Genomic DNA, 18,894 nt, shown 5'->3' with positions numbered 1-18,894 from the left:
GCAGTTAATCAGAGAACCCACTCATGAAGATAACATCCTAGACCTGCTGGTGACAAACAGACCCAAAATTTTTGACTTAGCATAGAACAGGGAATTGGTGATGATAAGATCGTTACAGCACCACTGAATATGGCTGTAAACAGGAATACAGAGGAAGACAGGAGGACCTTTCTGCTAAGCAAGTGTGACAGGCAGCAGATTTTGGATTATCTGAGTAGTCAGCATGAAAATTTCATCTCCAGTGCAAACAACATTGAGTATCAACGGACCCAAGAGCATTTTACAATATGCTTTAGACAGGTATGTGCCAATCAAAGTTGTGGGGGTCGAAAAGACTGGCTGTGCTTTGACAGTCATGTTAGAAAACTACTACGAAAGCAAAGAGAGCTTCAGCACATTTAAATCCAGCCAAAGCCTCACAGACAGACAAAAATCAAACGAAGCCAAAATTAGTGTAAGGAGAGGCATTTGTGAAATGTTCAATGAATTTGCAAGCAAAATTCTGTCTACCAACTTGACAGAAAATTCCAAGGAGTTTTGGTCTTATATTAAATCAGTAAATGGATTGGAGCCATCTGTCCAGATATTTGCCATGTGGGGTAGCCACATGATCTAGGGTGTACCACCAAATTTCCAGACATTCTGTGACAGTAATGACACTGAAGCGGAGGACAACATAGAAAAGACCAAAATACTAAAAGTTTATTTTCTGAAACTGTTTCATAGAGCAAGATCGTACTATAATGCCACCCCCTTTCTATCATTGCCTGAATGGCGCTGATATTGAAATGAGTCACCATGGGATAGCAAAGCAACTGCAGTCATTCAACAGAGGGAAGGCCACTGGACCTGATGGTATACCAGTAGGATTCTACATAGAGTATAGAAAAGAGCTTGTCCCTCTTCTAGCAGAAATGTACCATAGGTCTTGGGAGGCACAATGTGTTTCTGATGAATGGACAAAAATGCAGGTCATCCATGTTTTCAAGATAGTCCATTGAACAGACACACAAAACTATCGGCCTCTATCTCTCACATCAGTCAGCCGCAGAATTTTTGGATGTTTTACGTTCACATATAATGACATTTCTGCAGGCCAAAAATCTCCTCTGTATTAAATAACATGGATTCTGAAAACAACAATCACATGAGACCCATCCCACTCTGTTCAGCCATAGGATCCAGAAAACTTAAAATACTGGCACCCAGGTAGATGCCCTGTTACTCAACTTCTGGAAGGGAGTTGGTACAGTTCCACACTGTCACCTAAAGAACAAAGTACGAGCATATGGAATATCAGAACAATTGTGTGATTAGGTTGAAGAGTTTCTCTCATATAGAACACAGCATGTCATTTTGATAGAGGAGAAGTCTCCAGACGTAAAAGTAACTTTGAACGTACCCTAGGGGAGTGTTATAGGACCATTAGTTTTCACACTATATATAATATGACACAGTAGGTAATGTTGGAAGTTCTGTGGGGCTTTCTGTGGATGATGCTGTTGTTTAAAGAGAAGTCTTGGCAGCAGAAAATTGTAGCAAAATGCAGGAAAACTTGCAGTTTTGGTGTTTGGTGCAGAGAGTGGCAATTGCTCAACATAAGCATATGTAATGTATTGTGAATACATATAGAAATGCCCTTTATTGTATGATTATAGAATTGCAGAACAATCACTGGCAACAGTTACTTCATGAAATATCTAGGAGTGCAAGTATGGAAGGATTTGAAATGGAAAGACCACATCAAATTAATCATGAGTAAGGTAGGTAATAGACTCAGATTCATTGGAAGAATCCTCCTGAAACGCAGTCTATGAAGAAAGAAACTAGCTCACAAAACATTTGTTCAACCAATACTCAAATATTGCTTGTCAGTATGGGATCTGTGCCACACAGGACTGATAGGGGAAGTAGAGAAGAGCAGAGTGCTTCATTACAGGTTAATTTAGTAAGAACCACAAAGCTGATCAACCAATTCTACTGGCAGATGCTGCAAGAGAGGTGTTCTGCAGCATGGTGTGGTTTATTGTTAAAATTCCGAGAGAGTTCATTCCTAGAAGAGCCGGCAAATATAATTCTTCCTCCTAAACACGAGATCTGTTCAAAAAATTCTAGAACTTTGCCCATCAAATTTTTCTAGGCATACCTTTTACTTATTGTGCATGGTCTCCCTTGAAATGCTCCCCTCCACAATTCATACACTGCTCCCAATGCCATTTCCTCTTCCGGAAGCAATCATTGTACATCATTTGCTGGATAGCATGAAGCACTGTCTGCAAATTTTCTTTTATCTCATCTTTCATTGCAAATCTCTGTCCTTTCAACAGGGTTTTCAGCTTCGGGGGGTGAGGTGTGGTGGTGGGGGGTTGGGGGGTGAGGGGGGGGGGGGGCGAGGGGGGGGGGAGAATGGCTGCAGGGACCTGGTCTGTAGAGTATGGAGGATGAGGCAGCACAGTGGTATGGTTTTTTGTATGACAGTCACACAGAGACAGGGATAAATGTGCAGGTACATTATCATGATGCAAGAGCCATGAATTGTCTCACCACATTTCAAGCCGTTTGCTTCTCACATTTTCTCGCATGCATCACAACACATCACAATAATACCATCGATAACAGTTTTTCCATGTGACATGAATTCATGATGAACTAATCCTTCAAAGTCAAAGCTATCAGCATGGCTTTTACATTTGACCTGATCCGACAAGCTTTTTTTGATCTCGGAGAACCTTTCCCAGTCCATTGTGAAGACTGAACCTTGGCCTCAACATCATAACCATAGACCCACGTCTCATCATCATTTGTAGTTCTCTTAAGGAACATCTTGTTCTCATCTGTACAATCCAAAAGCTCTTCATAGATTTGCAAGGTGAAGATCTTTCTTGTCTTGACTCGTGAGCCATGAGGTGAACTTGGTGGCAGCACTATGCATTCCAAGATGCTATGTGAGGATTCCATGACATAATCCAACTGAAATGTTACATTCTTCTGAAATATCTCAGACAGTCAGTCTTTGATTGGCACATCCAATTTTGTGACATTCCTGACGTAAGTGTCGTCAGTATACATCGAAAGGCGTCCTGAATGAGGGTCATCTTTAACTTCTGTCTGACCAGTGAATCATTTGTAACATTGAGTATGGCTTAGACACTCATCTTTGATGTGTCTCTGTAAAGGTTTCCTTGTTTCCTTGAGTTTCACACAAAATTTAAAGCAGATGGGTTGCCCCTCTAACTCAGCCATCTCGAAATTCACAAACTGTGTGACACAACATTCTACTTAAGACAGCACTGAACAATAACTAACAGACATAAACAATGAAACTTCTGGCAGTTACACATTAAATACAGGCATGTGCAGGGTTGCCAACTGCGTTTCACTCTGACACAACACGGGCGTAAAATTATAAATGTTTCGGAATTTTTAGAACAGACCTTGTAAATCTCACAAAAACGCTATGAAGATAAAATCAAGGAGACTACAACCCACATGGAGGTTTACCACCAGCCTTACTGTGAACTACTTGGTGAAGTATCCTCCTCCATACCCTGCAAGGCTGCTTGAAGATTGTAGATGTTTCTAAGTACCCAGCATCCCCACCAAATAATGTCACATCATAACCACAATCGAGTCCAAATCCTAAAGCTAGGTCATCGGTGAAGTGAAATGCTTAGCACTGATAGCACAATATTATGAAAACCAACACACATCCAGAACAGAACTCCTGGGTAGAGAGAACTGCTATTTATACAGACATTTAATATTTCAGAATATCCAAACATAAGAAATCTTGAAAACCTTTCAGAAATGATAAACAGTATGTCACTGGAGACCTGCAGCATGCCAGCCAGTTATGCTGATCATTACACCAAACTGCACAAGGCACAGCTTGGGGTAACATTGTTAATGAATGACCTGGCAGACAGTATTAATAGTAACCTCTGATTTTTTGCATATGATACAGTTATCTGTGAGAAAATACCCTGCAAAACAAAAACCTACAGAATGTTGAGTCAAGTCTTCACAAAATTTTAAATAGAGGAAATAATGGCAACTAACTTTAAATGCCCAGAAATTTAAAAGTGTGCATTTCATAAAATACAATCACTATCTGTGACTACAATATTAGAGTGTCAAAACTGGAACTGTTTTACTCTTATGAATGCCAAGGTGTATAATTTGCAGGAATATTAAATGGAATAATCAAATAGGCTCAGATGTATGTAAAGCAAAGGCAGATTTCGGTTCACTGGTAAGATGCTGGGTAAATGCAGTCTGTCTATGAAGCTGATTGCTTACAGAACACTTGTGTGAGCCATTCTTCGTAACTAATGAGAATGGTCACAGATTTCACCCATTGGAGAGCATCACTGAGATACTAAAAAAACCTAAAGTTACCAATGCTTAAGGCAGACATGAACTGTCCCACAAAAATCTAGTCACAAAGTTTCAACAACCAGAATTGAGTGGGGAATCTATGTATATACAACAACCTCCTATGTACGAGGGTTGGAACTTAAATAGTGGCAACTATTTATTCACAACCAATACAAAAGAGTTACAAGTTTGCACCTGTTACTGTCCTTCAAAGTAATCACCAGCATTGCGTAGAACCCATTCCCAGTGATGTGGAAGGCATAATATACCATTAGCAGAGCCTGTTCCGTTGATGGTGCAAATGGAGCGGTCTACTGCCTGTCGAATCTCTGGAACAGTGAATGCCACGAAGTGGTTCCTTCATCTTCAGAGCCAAATCAAAGTCACAAGGACTTAAGTCTGGGGAGTATGGTGGATGATACAGTACTTCCCAATCCCATCAACTGAACAGAGCAGCCACAGCTTGTGCTGTATGCGCCCACGCACTTCATGCAAAATGATGGGTGGGCTGCACAGAAAGTATCGCCGCTTCTTTCGCAAAGCTGGCCAATGCTCCACAAACAAACAGTAATACTGTGCACTGACAGTCTGCTATGGAGAAACGTAATGCGTTAGGATAACACCATAACAGTCATGCCCGAGAATCATCATAACTTTCACCATACTGGAGCTCTGACACACTTTCGACTTTTGCGGCGACCCATAATGACACCATTCATTGCATTGGCATTTCAGTTTTGGCTCATACGATGTGGCCAGTGTCTCATCCAGTGTTAAGAAAGCCTCTCCTTCATGCTCATAGTGCTCCAAGTGCGTCTGGGCAGTGTTGTAATGCATCCATTTCAGCATTTCCGTCAAGTCATGCGGAACCCATCGTGATGCAATTTTTCGCATGCCCAGGCATTCCTTCAGGATGCAAAGCACAGTCGTATGCGCTAATCCAATTTTGTGGGCGAGCTCACGAGTCGTATGGCATCGATCACTGTCCACTAATGCGGTAACAGCATGCAAGGTGGTGATGTGGGACGGGCGAGTCCATTTGCTTAGAGGTAAGGTAGGTATGTCAACAACGTGTGCTATCAGTGACAGTAGTAGATTCCATTGCACAGTGCCTCCACAGCAGTGTTGCCACTGTTTAAGTTCCAACCTACATATCTTTCCTACTGGAACCATAACGCAACATTAGACTCATGACAATGTGCATAAAGGCAATCCTGCTCTCCATTTACAAATGATAGGGGAGGAAACCCTAAGATGTAAAATAGCAGAAGGTACCTTCTGCTGTGACCTTCACAGTTATTTGCAGATTATAGATGCAGATGTAGAACCATCTCCATCACTATAATCAATAGATGTAAAGGTAATTTCAGGAGTACCGGTACCCAAAGGTAGTGTGACAAATCATTACTTTTTACAATACACAGTGTCCGGGCTAGAGGTATACAAAAACATTCATTTACATTTCAGTACCTGTTAAGATTTATAACTTTGTTTGTCCAACACTGTACATTTTTGTGCATGTTGGTATAGTTCAACAAGGGCATTGTCTGTAGCTCGACAGAAACAGAAACGGTACTCCACATCTCATCACACATGTTCATAAGCATGACAAGACAGGTGTGCCCTGTCAATGGTGCGCAAGCACTATGCGACTCAGTGCTGTTTATGAAATGGTGATGATCTCATCTTGGAGAGTCTCTATCAATTGTGTATTTTCCCAACAACGTAAAATGTCTAGTTCTTTTGTTATAAGGATTTGTTTGTGTATACCTCTATCCCGGATACCTTGTATATGTAACTCATCTAGTAGAAAATATTGGAAGCTCCATAAGGCTATTTGCAGATGAAGTGGTTGTCTAAAAGAAGGTAGGAAACCCAGAAGACTGCAGAGGCTTAATGAATGGTGCAGGTACTGGCAGTTGACACTGAAAATAAATAAATGTAACAAACTGTGCATAAACAGGAGAAGAAATCCACTACTGTATGATTACACCACTGGTGACAAAGTACCTGAAATCGTATCTACTGTAAATATCTAGGAGCAACCATCTGCAGCAACCATAAGTGGAATGACCACATAAAACAAATAGTAGGAAAAACACGCTAGACTGAGATTCACAGCAAGAATCTTAAAGAAATGTAACCCATACATGAAAGAAGTGGCTCACAAAGCACTTGTTCAACTGATTCTTGAGAATTTCTCATCACTTTGGGATCCTTACCAGGTAGGAATAATCAGGCCTGGATCAGGAGGGGGAGGAGGGGAGCAGAGGGGAGGGGATGTGAGGGTAGGGTAGGGTAGGGGAGGGGAGGGGAGGGGAGGGGAGGGGTGGGGAGGGGAGGGGTGGGGGTCCAAAACGGGGTATTTGCCCCGGGCAGCAATTTCAGGGGGCACCAAATTCATATTCTTGAAGGAAAAAAACCTTGTTTCACAAAGTGCCTAGAAAACGTTGGTCTATTGATTGTTTATATGATTTTTTGAACACATTCTAAGTTGATTTCTGAATGAATCATAAAAATTTTCCCTGCAGACAAAAGGGGATGAGGCTATATGAGCTGAGCCAAATAAACCCAAATGGGTGACTGCCAATCACTGTTTGTTTATGTGATAGGGGTGTGCAAATGATCACCATTGTTATAATTATTAGCGAAGGCCATATATTCAGACTACCAGAGTGGAAATAAAGAAATAGCAGGTAAGAGAGATCACATATTAATCTTCTCGGTGTGTCCAAGAAATGGAAATTTTGACAGAAAATTTTTGCCAGTACGCTACACTACTAAGAGTCAGTTGTATAGTCCCTGGTTAGCAATCACTTAAGTTCTATTCTTGGAACAGAATGGAGAACATGTTGTACGAACACATAATAATAATGCCTAACTGGAGAATAAACACGGGATAACTAAACTGATGATTCTGGAAGGTTTAGTAAAGTTAACTGGAAAATAAGTTTTGACAATAGCAGTAACAGTTACAGAATTAATGATGTCAAAATTGTTAGAACGAGGAAGGAGAAGAAACGGTGTCATCACAAAAATTATAATATAAGAATATAGTGATTCCGAATTTATGTAAAAATTTCGCACTATTACTTTTTGACCTCATGCTTGAGAAACTGGAGTGTACAAATGAAATGTGAAACTACTTCCTAACAGAAAACTTTTTTGCTTGTACTAGGCCTAACAGGTATTTGATATTGGTACATCATGAAATATAGTCTGTTGTGTTATTTATGTAAATGAAGTAGATAAAAATAACCATTTGCCTAAAACAATCTCACTTATTAGACATGTGTTACAATTGCTGCAATATTAGACAGACCCGTTTTGTTTTATCTAGCAGACAGTGACAATATACTTATAATCAAATTGAGAAACCACACCAGTCTTTAATACTATTTGCATTAACACCTTTTTCAGTATTAGAGGATATTTTGAATTTTCATGCAGCAAAATGTTTGACAAACTTCGATGGGGTAATAGATTCTTTTGCAGAAAGGCAAGCACGCCGTGTAAAGCTGTAACAAGATTAGAGAGAAAAAATGCTGGAACCTAAGGATTGAAGAAATGTGTTTTGTCTTGCCTAGCTCTTGTCTTTACTGGTCTTGTTTCCTATATTTGACTTTATGTCATACGAAAGAGAAAGTTCTTAGCTAATGGGCAATAAAGTGTGAAAATTTTCTGAAGAGTTCTTATTCTCCCAGTTACAAATAATCCCACGCAATATTAATTGTGAGGTTGTTTTTTTTTTTAAGGGGGGGGGGGGGGTGGGTAGGATGTCAAACTGGCCGACTGAGGGCAGGAGAGGTGCCATACAACATTTTAATTTCCACTATCCTGAATATAGGTTTCATGGATTTCATTACAAAATATACACATTTGAATTCCACAGAGTGAAATACTGTGATGTGTGACAGAAGAATGCTTTGTGAAGAGGCATGCCATTGCATATTGGCACATTTAAAACCAAAATTGGAGCGTAGTTTTGAAAAATTGAATTTTTAAAATTTTTGACGTCCTACCTCAAATGCTTGATGGGATCCGGGGGCATGATCAAGTTTTTGCTCCGGTTCGGAAATACTGTAGGTCCGGGGCTGAGACTAATAAAACAGTTAGAGAGACGCAACAAAGTGCAGTGCATTTCATCATTGTTTAGTTGGTGCAAGAGCATTACGCAGATGCTCCACCTGGCAGATGCTACAAGAGGTGATATGCGTAACAGAGTACGTAACTACCGAAATTCAGACAAAGCACAATCTGGTAAGGGTTGGGAAACATATTACTTCCTCACACATACATCTTGCGAAATGACCATGAGGAAATTAGAAAAATTAAGAGCTACTGTTGATATTTACCAACAATCATTCTTCCCACGCACCAGTAGCAAATGGCACAGGGAAGGGGGAATCAGACAGTGGTACCAGAAGTATCCTCCAGCTGCCTCCCTATTGCCTTACTATGATTTCAAAGAGCTATCAAAGACAATACGAATGCAGCAATGGCTGAATTAGTGTGACAGCTTGGAAAATTCCTCACTGACACTTCTTATAATATCACTCAAGTATCAGATACTTGATATCATCTATGTTGACAAATCTGCAAGGTCCACCTGGTTTCGAAAGAATATGCAGTGGAACCTCACATAGCAAGCATAATTCGTTCCAGAATCTTACTCATAGTATGAAATACTCATTAAGCAAAACAGTTTATCACATATATAAATTAATGTAAAATATGATAAAACTTTTAGTATTTTTTCAGGAATGCATTATCTTATTCATGCCATTTATTCAAAGAAAATTATACATACATTATTATTTACTTTGAAAAACAAAGATGCTGTGACTTACCAAACGAGAAAGCGCTGGTAGAAAGACACAATAAAAAACACACACACAAATTTCAAGCTTTCGCAACCCACGGTTGCTTCATCAGGAAAGAGGGAAGGAGAGGGAAAGACAAAAGGATGTGGGTTTCAAGGGAGAGGGTAAGGAGTCATTTCAATCCCAGGAGCGGAAAGACTTACCTTAGGGGGAACACACACCGCGCGCGCGCCCACACACGCACACACACACACACACACACACATCCGCACATATTTGTCTGTATATGTGCGGATGGATATGTGTGTGTCCCCGAGTGTATACCTATCCCTCTTTCCCCCTAAGGCAAGTCTTTCCGCTCCCGGGACTGGAATGACTCCTTACCCTCTCCCTTAAAACCCACATCCTTTCATCTTTCCCTCTTTCCTGATGAAGCAACTATGGGTTGCGAAAACTTGAAATTTGTGTGTGTGTTTTTTATTGTGTCTTTCTACCAGCGCTTTCTCGTTTGGTAAGCCACAGCACCTTTGTTTTTCAATATATTTTTCCCATGTGGAATGTTTCTATTATATTCATATTATTATGTACTTTATTATTCATGATATATAACTAATTCTTTTTTTTTTACTAGGAATGTATTTATAGTCATTTGTTTCTGCCAATGCTTCAACACTTAGCAAAAATGTGACACATCATTATCATCAAATAAATTTGTAGAGCATGTAGCCACTGCTTTATTGGGTTTGATGGTTTTCAATGTATGATGCAGCTGATTTCCACACTTCCAGCATTTCTCTTAATGCACCAGAAGATTGCTGCTTTTCTATTACTGCCTCCTCCTCCAAAGAACTCCTCTCCACAGCTTCCCACTGTGAAACACACTGCACCTCCATAAGCTATTTGGTGGACATTTCTTGGCTGTGACTTTCCACAAGCTCTTTGATATCATTGCTGTCCACTTCTAGTCCCATGATATTGGCCAAAGAGACAATCTTGTTGCTTACAGGCTCCACAGGTACTGACGCAAATGCCTCAGAGTCACAGTTGACATGAGAGTTCTCTTGGCAACCCCTTCCCACACCTTTTTGATCATCTTGAAGAAGACAGCAATGTTGAAGTGATATTTCCAAAACTCTCTGAGTGAGACTGGTAGCTTCAGTCAACTCAAAGCAATGCTCGAAGAGTGCTTTAGTGTAGGGCTTCTTAAAGTTAGAAATAATCTGCTGGTTCATAGGCTGGAGTAATGGAGAGGTGTTGGGAGGTAGAAATTGGATCATGATAAATTGAAGTTCTTCAAGGAGGTGGGCTTGTAGGCTGGGAGAATGGGCAGGAGTATTGTCCATACCAAATAAGACATGGAGTGGCAGATTCATTTCAACCAAATATTTTTTCACCAAAGGACCAAACACTTCATTGATCCAATCACAAAAAAGATCACGTGTCACCCAAGCCTTGTTGTTTGACCTCCACATCACATTTAACCTGCTCTTCTGGATTTTATATGTCTTCAAGGCTCATGCAGTTTCTGAATGGTAAACAAGCAGCAGTTTAATTTTCAAATTGCTGCTTGCATTGGCACAGAACAGCAGTGTGAGATGGTCTTTCATTGGCTTGTGACGGGAAAAGCGCATTCACCTCTGCTGTTATAAATGTGCGCTTCAACATCCTTTCCCAGAATAGACCTGCCTCATCACAATTAAACATCTGTTATGGCAGATAACCCTCAGAATGTACGTGCATCCTGAAGTTGCTGATGAAGTTTTTTGGTGCCTTTGTGTTAGAACTGGCTGCTTCTCCATGCCTCACAATGCTGTGGATGCCTGTTCTTCTCTTTAAACTTGTTGCACCACCCATGGCTTCCCTTAAGCATTTCTTCTGCCACAAATGATCCTGGCGTCTTCTTATTGTCAGCAAAAGTCACTCTCACATTCTCACAAATGATGATCCCATTAATAGTGTCCCTTGTAATTGCTCTTCATTTATCCATATAAGGAGCAACCTTTCGACATCATCCAGAATATGAAACTTTTGTTTACTCTTGTCACTCCCTTTGAAGCATCTATCTCCTTAATCTTGTCCTTGTTCTTGAGGATAGGGCAAATAGTTGATGTAGACTGATTGTATATGTATGCTAAATGAGCAATGCTCAACATGTTCGCATTTTTCTATGTTTTTATGTTTCATTTCTGTCATTTTCTTTCTTTCATGGTCGTTTCTTTGGTTCTTTATCCTCTGGGACATTTCTACGAAAGTTATTAAAATTTGCACACACTAAAACACTGTGTAAAGGCAAGTTTAGAAAAATGTGTAATCACAGGCTGGGCTATGATGGTAGCAGAATGAGTGCTAAACCCAGACTGCAGTGTGTACTAAAGACATTATTCATATGCTGCTGCCGACAATGAAAGGTGTTCCTATTGCTGAATGTTTCCCCTGCAGCATGCAAACGGCTGGTGATGTCACCTTAAACTGTTGTCACTTGCTATGCGAAACATTGCTCATTCAGTGAGTCATTTTTTTACAATTTCTTTTGCTCATTTCGAGAATTCCATGTTAGGGGAGGTTCTCGTTAAGTAAGGTTTCACTGTACTGCTCAGTGTATATTGGTGTTCTATGACTTGCATTAAAGAAAACATGTTTTTATCTGCCACAATACCTGTCGAAAAGCACTTCTAATGTGGTACAGTGGCTCACACACTAGAGACTTGGCTTGTTTCCACAATTATGAGCTCAGGCTGAAATTCGCCGGGCCAGAGCACCATCACACTGTTACCTGCATGTAAAGGCATTTCTTAATAATGGGCTGCCTCAATGAAGGATCGGACATAAGGAGAGCAAGCATTTCACGTAGCAGCATTGGCCTCCAAGATCACCTTATCTCACGATATGTGACTTTGTTTTGTGGAGTTTGGAAAGATTCTATGTATCTCCTCTGCAACAACTTTGGGTGAACTGCGTTAATTTTCAAATTGCTGCTTGCATTGGCACAGAATAGCAGTGTGAGATGGTCTTTCATTGGCTTGTGACAGGAAAAATGCATTCTCAATATACAAACTTCAGATATGCTTGCAAAAATATGGGATAAGTGTGACAGTGATCTGGACATAATGTTGTGTGTCCAGTAGAGGGCACATCGGACACACTTGTGTAACCAGGTGGTTCTTTTTGAAATAAAACCTTTGCAGTAATAAGTTAAAATTTGCCCCAAGTTTCTGCCTTCATTCATGAAAGATATACAGTCTTGTCAGATTGAATGAGACTTTTCGATACACCGTGCAGTACTTAAATTTAATGATGTGGGTTCTACCACTTTTTGTTCTTGCTTATGTGTTATTGTGAGCTTATATTCCACAGGGGCAGTGGGGAAATGCCTGCCAACAGCCTTGCCACAGCGATAACACCGGTTCCCGTCAGATCAGGGGAATTAAATGCTGTTGGGCTGGGCTAGCACTGTCCAGGTCTGCTGAATGCAGTTGGCAAGTGGGGTGCACTCAGTCCTCGTGAGGGCAATTAGGAGCTACTTGATTAAGAAGTAGCGGCACCAGTCACAAAAACTGACAATGGCCGGGAGAGCAGTGGACCAAATGCACCTCCTTATCCAGTGATGCCTAAGGGCCGAGGATGACAGGGTGGCCGGTCGGTACATGTGAAATACTCACATAAGCATTCAAACACAAAACGGATATTAAATAATAATGAAGCAGCAAGTCACTAAGCAGAACAACAATGTAAACAACTTGCCAGTGGTTAGCTGAGTGAAGCTGTTAAGGCACTCCCAGTTCTGCTTCATACATGTACATATAGACAAATCTGTCCAGGATCAGTTTGTACAGAGTGTCTCAGTAGGACTGGTCAGTATTCACAGCTGTAACAGAAATGATCATTCTAAGCAAAAAGGTCTAGTAAACAAGGGCTCTAAAATGCACACCTTTAGAGCTGTGAACACTACTATGAAACACAATGCTTCTTCTGAACAAATGCTCGTAGCTCTTAAGGTACGGTTTTTTATTGAACTTTTTTCCTTGTTTTAGTCCATACTACTACATCTCAAAATATGAAAAGCAAAGATCTTATAGTAGAACAGATTTAGTTCACAGTATCAAAGATTAAGAACTGCTCGTAGTTCTTAAGGTATGCATTTTAGAACCTGTGTTTTTCACTTTGAATGATCACTCCCTTGAGTACTGACCATTTTTTTCTCCTGCAACACTTAATAAAATGTTCTTTTTCTCCATTTACTGTTTTGTAGTGTAATTAACCATTGTGTATTGTGTTAAATAAATAGGTTTTTTTAAACACTTGCGACTTGGGCTATATTCCAACCACTGGGCAGTTTTCTCCTCAAGAGCTCTGTGGTGTATTATACTAACAAGGGAACCTCCCCATCGCACCCCCCTCAGATTCAGTTATAAGTTGGCACAGTGGATAGGTCTTGATAAACTGAACACAGATCAATTGAGAAAACAGGAAGAAGTTGTGTGGAACTGTGAAAAAATAAGCAAAATATACAAACTGAGTAGTCCACGTGTCGCATAGGCAACATCATGGACAGAGTGAGCTCAGGAGCGTTGTGGTCCCGTGGTAGCATGAGCAGCTGCTGAACGAGAGGTCCTTGGTTCAAAGCTTCCCTCGAGTGAAAATTTTATTTTCTTTACTTTTGCATAGTTATTATCTGTCCGTTCGTTCATTGACGTCTTTGTTCACTTAGTGTCTGTGTTTTGCGACCGCATCGCAAAACCGTGCGATTAGTAGACGAAAGGACGTGCCTCTCCAATTGGAACCGAAAACATTTGATCGCAAGGTCATAGGTCAACTGATTCCTCCACAGGAAAACACGTCTGATATATTCTATATGATACTGGTGACGGCATGTGCGTCACATGACAGGAATATGTTGTCGACCCACCTAACTTGTACACTTGGCGAAGGGGTAAAAAGATTCTTCTACCTTGCCCGATTTAGGTTTTCTTGTGGATGTGATAATCACTCCCAAAAAAGTGATGAAAACATAAGAGTTTGTCACATAAACTGAAAATAAAAAATTAAACTTTTCACTCGATGGAAGATTTGAACCAAGGACCTTTCGTTCCGCAGCTGCTCACGTTACCACGAGACCACGGCGTTCCTGCGTTCTTAGCGTCCTTGACGTTGCTTATCTTCCCATGAACTACTCGGTTTGTATATTTTGTTTTTTTTTTTCATAGTTCCACACAACTTCTTCCTGTTTTCTCAACTGATCTGTTTTCAGTTTTTCAAGGCCTATCCACTGTGCCAACTTATAACTAAATCTGAGGGGGGGTGCGATGGGGAGGTTCCCTTGTAAGCAACAAAGAATTTGCTACTGTGTGAAAATAAAGTAAATGTTATGTAATAGGGTGCACTGATTCCGATTTTGAAGTAAGAAATGTTGTAGGACATCTGGATTTAAAATTATAGATGGAAGTCATACGATATTAATAGCTTGTACATGGGTTAATACATAGCTGCATCAACGAACCATGTTTGATGTGCGATTGGGTGGTGTGTGTGTGTGTGTGTGTGTGTGTATTCGCAAGGTTACTCTGCTTTGTGTGCCTGTGAAAAAATGTGTGCAGTAGTAAAAACGAAAAGGTGGAATTGGACAAGTTCTAAATACTCTGCGACAAGTTCTAACTAGTCCATGACAAGTTCTAACTTGTCTGTAAGCTACAGGATGCAGGCAGGTTTCAATGTTTTATAAAATTGGTTCCTGTGCAATTTCTCCTGTACGTCCATCAGTCTGATTCAGAGGTGACTAGAGAATAGTTTGTGCTAGTGTGGTTCTGTGTTTTATTAATCAACAGTTGCAGTAACATGCATTTAAGTGATTTCGTATAAGATGATTCGGTATATGGTGATTCAATAAACAAAAGATGAATAGGTGCAGTTGTGTGAATTGTCTGGACTGCTTTTACTACATTTGTGGCAAGTATGTGATGTCCAACCAGTGCAAGAACATGACCAGAAAGCTAAGTATAGCTTATAAACATTACTTCGGATGTGAAATCAGAGATCAAACAAAATCCTGGGCTTCTCATCTCTGTTTCACTGTCTGTTACTCTGGCCTAACCCATCAGTTAAACGGTAAGTGAAATCATAGGTCCTTTGCTGGTTCCATGTTTTGGCGGGAGCAGAAATATCACCACTCAGATTGCTGTTTCTGCTTGACCAACATATCCAGTTAGAGCAAGAACAAGTCAAAAATTGTGTATCTGGATTGTCAGTCTGCTCTAAAGCCTGTGGCGCATGGCACAGATTACCCACTACCAATTCCTCCTCCATCCGATGCAATGAACAATGAAGAAAGTGATACTGAAGGTAACGACAATGATGCTGAAGTTATGGAATACACGAATGATCCTGACTGACATTAAAAAGCCACATTCGACCAGCCAATCTGAAAAGGACAACCTGGTTTGCAATTTGTCCGTCAAACAAAAAGTCTGAACTGCTAGGTTCCAGACTGAAGGAGTGGGACTTACTCAACAGAGGTGCTACAGGTATGCATTTTCGAGATTGCCACATGAAATTCACAGCACACTATCCAGTTGAAAGTGGTGTTTGATTCTGTCATGACATGACAGGACTCATAAAGGAACTAGATAACAAATGAGTAGCACTACACATTGGCAACCACAAACCATCAATTCCAATTGCTCATGCCATGGGAATGAAAGAAACCTGTGAAACAAAGAACACTCTCTTTATACTGATTAGGTACTCTGAGTATAATTGGAATATCTACGGTGATTTGAAGGTTTTAGTCTTTCTGTTAGGAATGCAGACTGGGTATACAAAGTGCATGTGCTTTCTTTGCCTGTGGAATGATTGCGATGATGAGAATCACTAAATAGTGAAAAACTGGTCTCTCAGAAATTTAGCTATAGTCGGACAACACAACATTCAACTTGTACTTCTTGTGGATTGTAATGAGATTTACCACCTCCACTCCACATCAAGCTGGGTCTTATGACACAGTTTGTTGCAGTGATGGCTAAAACAAATCATGGTTTCAGTACCTACAAGGCAAGTTTGGAAAGATGAAAACTGATGCAAAATTGAAAGCAGGAGTCTTCATTGGACCAGAAATACGAAAGTTGATTCGAGGTCCACAACTCAGACTGGAGCTCAAATCAATAACTTGCAGCTTGGGAGGCATTTGTGCTAGTCGTGTACAACTTTCTTGGGTACCACAGAGCAGACAACTATGCAGAAATTGTGGACAACTTGCTACCGGCCTTCCAGCACCTCGGTTGTGAAAGATACTTAAAATGCATTTTTTGCACTCGCATCTCACCTTTCCATCAAATATAGGAGCTGTAATTGATGAGCATGGTGAAACATTCCACCAGGAGATGTCCACCATGGAAGCAAGATATCAAGGCTGTTTCAAACCATACATGATAAGTGATTACTGTTGGTTTTTGCAGAGAGAAACAGAAAATGTTCACAGGCGGAAAGCAAAAAGTGAAACTGAGGGCACCTGACTCATTTTAGAGGTAAATAAACATTTATAATTCACTTCTTAGTTATAATATTTAGTGTTTTCGTTCCAAAGTACACACATTAATTTCCCTAAAATTTCTCACATTTGCAGTTCAACATTGTTAATAACATTATCTTCAATAACAAATATTTTGAGGAATCATCCTCAGTTGCACAAGTCTCGTCTTTACCAGGTTTCGGCTAAATTAATCTAGCCTTTCTCAGAAGATACTTAAAATGGCTAGATTACTTTAGCCAAAACCTGGTAAAGACCAGAGAATTTGTGCAACTGAGGCTCATTCCTTAAAATATTAGTCTATCACAGTTGCTGATGGGGCTGTAATATGCTAAAAATTCTTATATCCTTGATAACCTTTGCACATACTTAACTTTTTTCCTGATGTGCCAGAGCAAATTCAACTGCATTTCTGTATTCAGAGCATAAAAATTACTTTAAAGAACATATTTTCAACCCAGTAACAGTGAAAAAAAATTATTTTATTGCACAGTGTTATGGTTGAAAGAGGAATTCTGTGTAGAATGTGATGATGATTCCTTCAGGACATGAAGCCTTGTTTAAGTTTTAGTTTTTTCATTTGGGTCTCAATGCCATTGACACTAATATCTATACTATCCATCTTTGCAATGGCCTGAGAATTAACCTGAGGTAGCATTCCTGTATCTGCCTTTGGAAAGGAACATTTGAGAATGGATTTCAGCATCTGTGCCTTTGTTTTGGTACCCTCAATTTTAGTTCCTTCATCATCCATTAGTGTTTGTACACAAGCTTTGGTGCCCTGAAAGCCTTTACATATGACCAGACTTTCTTTATGTTTTGTGAGATGTCTGTCGATAAGATTCTATTTGGTAGTCACTGAAGGCTTCATGCATCATCCTTCTGACAGACAAACATGTTTCATTTAGAATCTTTCTATATATAGCTCCATGCGTTGTTTTACAGCAATTGTGTAACAATGCTGCAGATTGTGACCTTTGTTTAGATTCTATGAACAAGTCTGGCCTTCGTCACTTTCTCTGCCAACTGTCGTATGCAAGTTAGTATATTTTATACTTGTTTTGTCTTATCTTGTTCTAAGGCATCATCAGTGAGATCTATAAGGGTACAGTTTTATTAGTTTTAGATTATGAAATGGTTCTCCTCGCGATTTTTTTGTAAAGAAGTAATTACTTACGATTTGTTGATCTGCGTTCCCTCACATCTGGTCTGGAGGTCGCACTATCACTTTTATTACTGCCATATAAGCACAACTTTGCGTTCTGACCTCCTTCACACTGTTCACCATGTTTCTCATTCTTTCCTGTGGTTTACTAAGTTCTTTTGCCACTTGATATAACTATTTCGCTAGACACTGCTTTTCACAACGTAAATATTGAGTCTCAGTTATGTGTTTCCTCCTCTTTGGCATGTTTATCTACTTGTTGCCAACCTAACAAAGTACGAAGTATATGTTCAAGACTAACTTCTATTCATGATGTTTATACTGTGTGTGTGTCTGAGAGTCAGTAGGTAAACATGCCAAAGAGGAGGAAACACATTATTGCTTTTCACAACGTAAATATTGTGACTCAGTGTCCGGCGAAATAGTTATATTGAGTGGCAAAAGAACATAGTACACGACAGGAAAGAATGAGAAACATGGTGAACAGTGTAAAGAAGGTCAGAATGCAAAGTTGTGCTTATATGGTAGTAATAAAAGTGATAGTATGACCTCCAGACCAGATGTGAGGAAACACAAATCAGCAAATCTTAAGTAATTACTTTTTTACAAAAAAAATTGTGACCTGAACTGTGTCGTAATCTAAGCTAACAAAACTGTATCCTTATAGATCCCACTGATGATGCCTTAGAACAAGATAAGGCAAAACACATATGGGATAAATAAATTAATTAGCAGCAGGAAAAGGCAGTTTTATTTACAAAGCAAGTATTTACATTCTTGCTGCGGAGGATGGCCATATTTTATATTAGACTTGAAACCCAGCTGAATATGTGTTGGCTCTAATGTATCAATATTATGACTGTATAACGTAATTGCCTACATAAGAAAACTACTAACCAAGTGCTACCACTTGGTAAGTAGATTTTTTATCTATGCAATTATATTTTCCAAAACTGATTATGTTCATTGAAATATCATGACTCTCTGTATTTACCGTCATTTCATGACAT

This window comes from Schistocerca serialis, chromosome 6, assembly GCF_023864345.2.
Source record: "Schistocerca serialis cubense isolate TAMUIC-IGC-003099 chromosome 6, iqSchSeri2.2, whole genome shotgun sequence".
Taxonomy (NCBI): Eukaryota; Metazoa; Arthropoda; class Insecta; order Orthoptera; family Acrididae; genus Schistocerca; species Schistocerca serialis.
The sequence above is the reverse complement of the archived record's forward strand: the minus strand, read 5'-3'. Positions refer to the sequence as shown.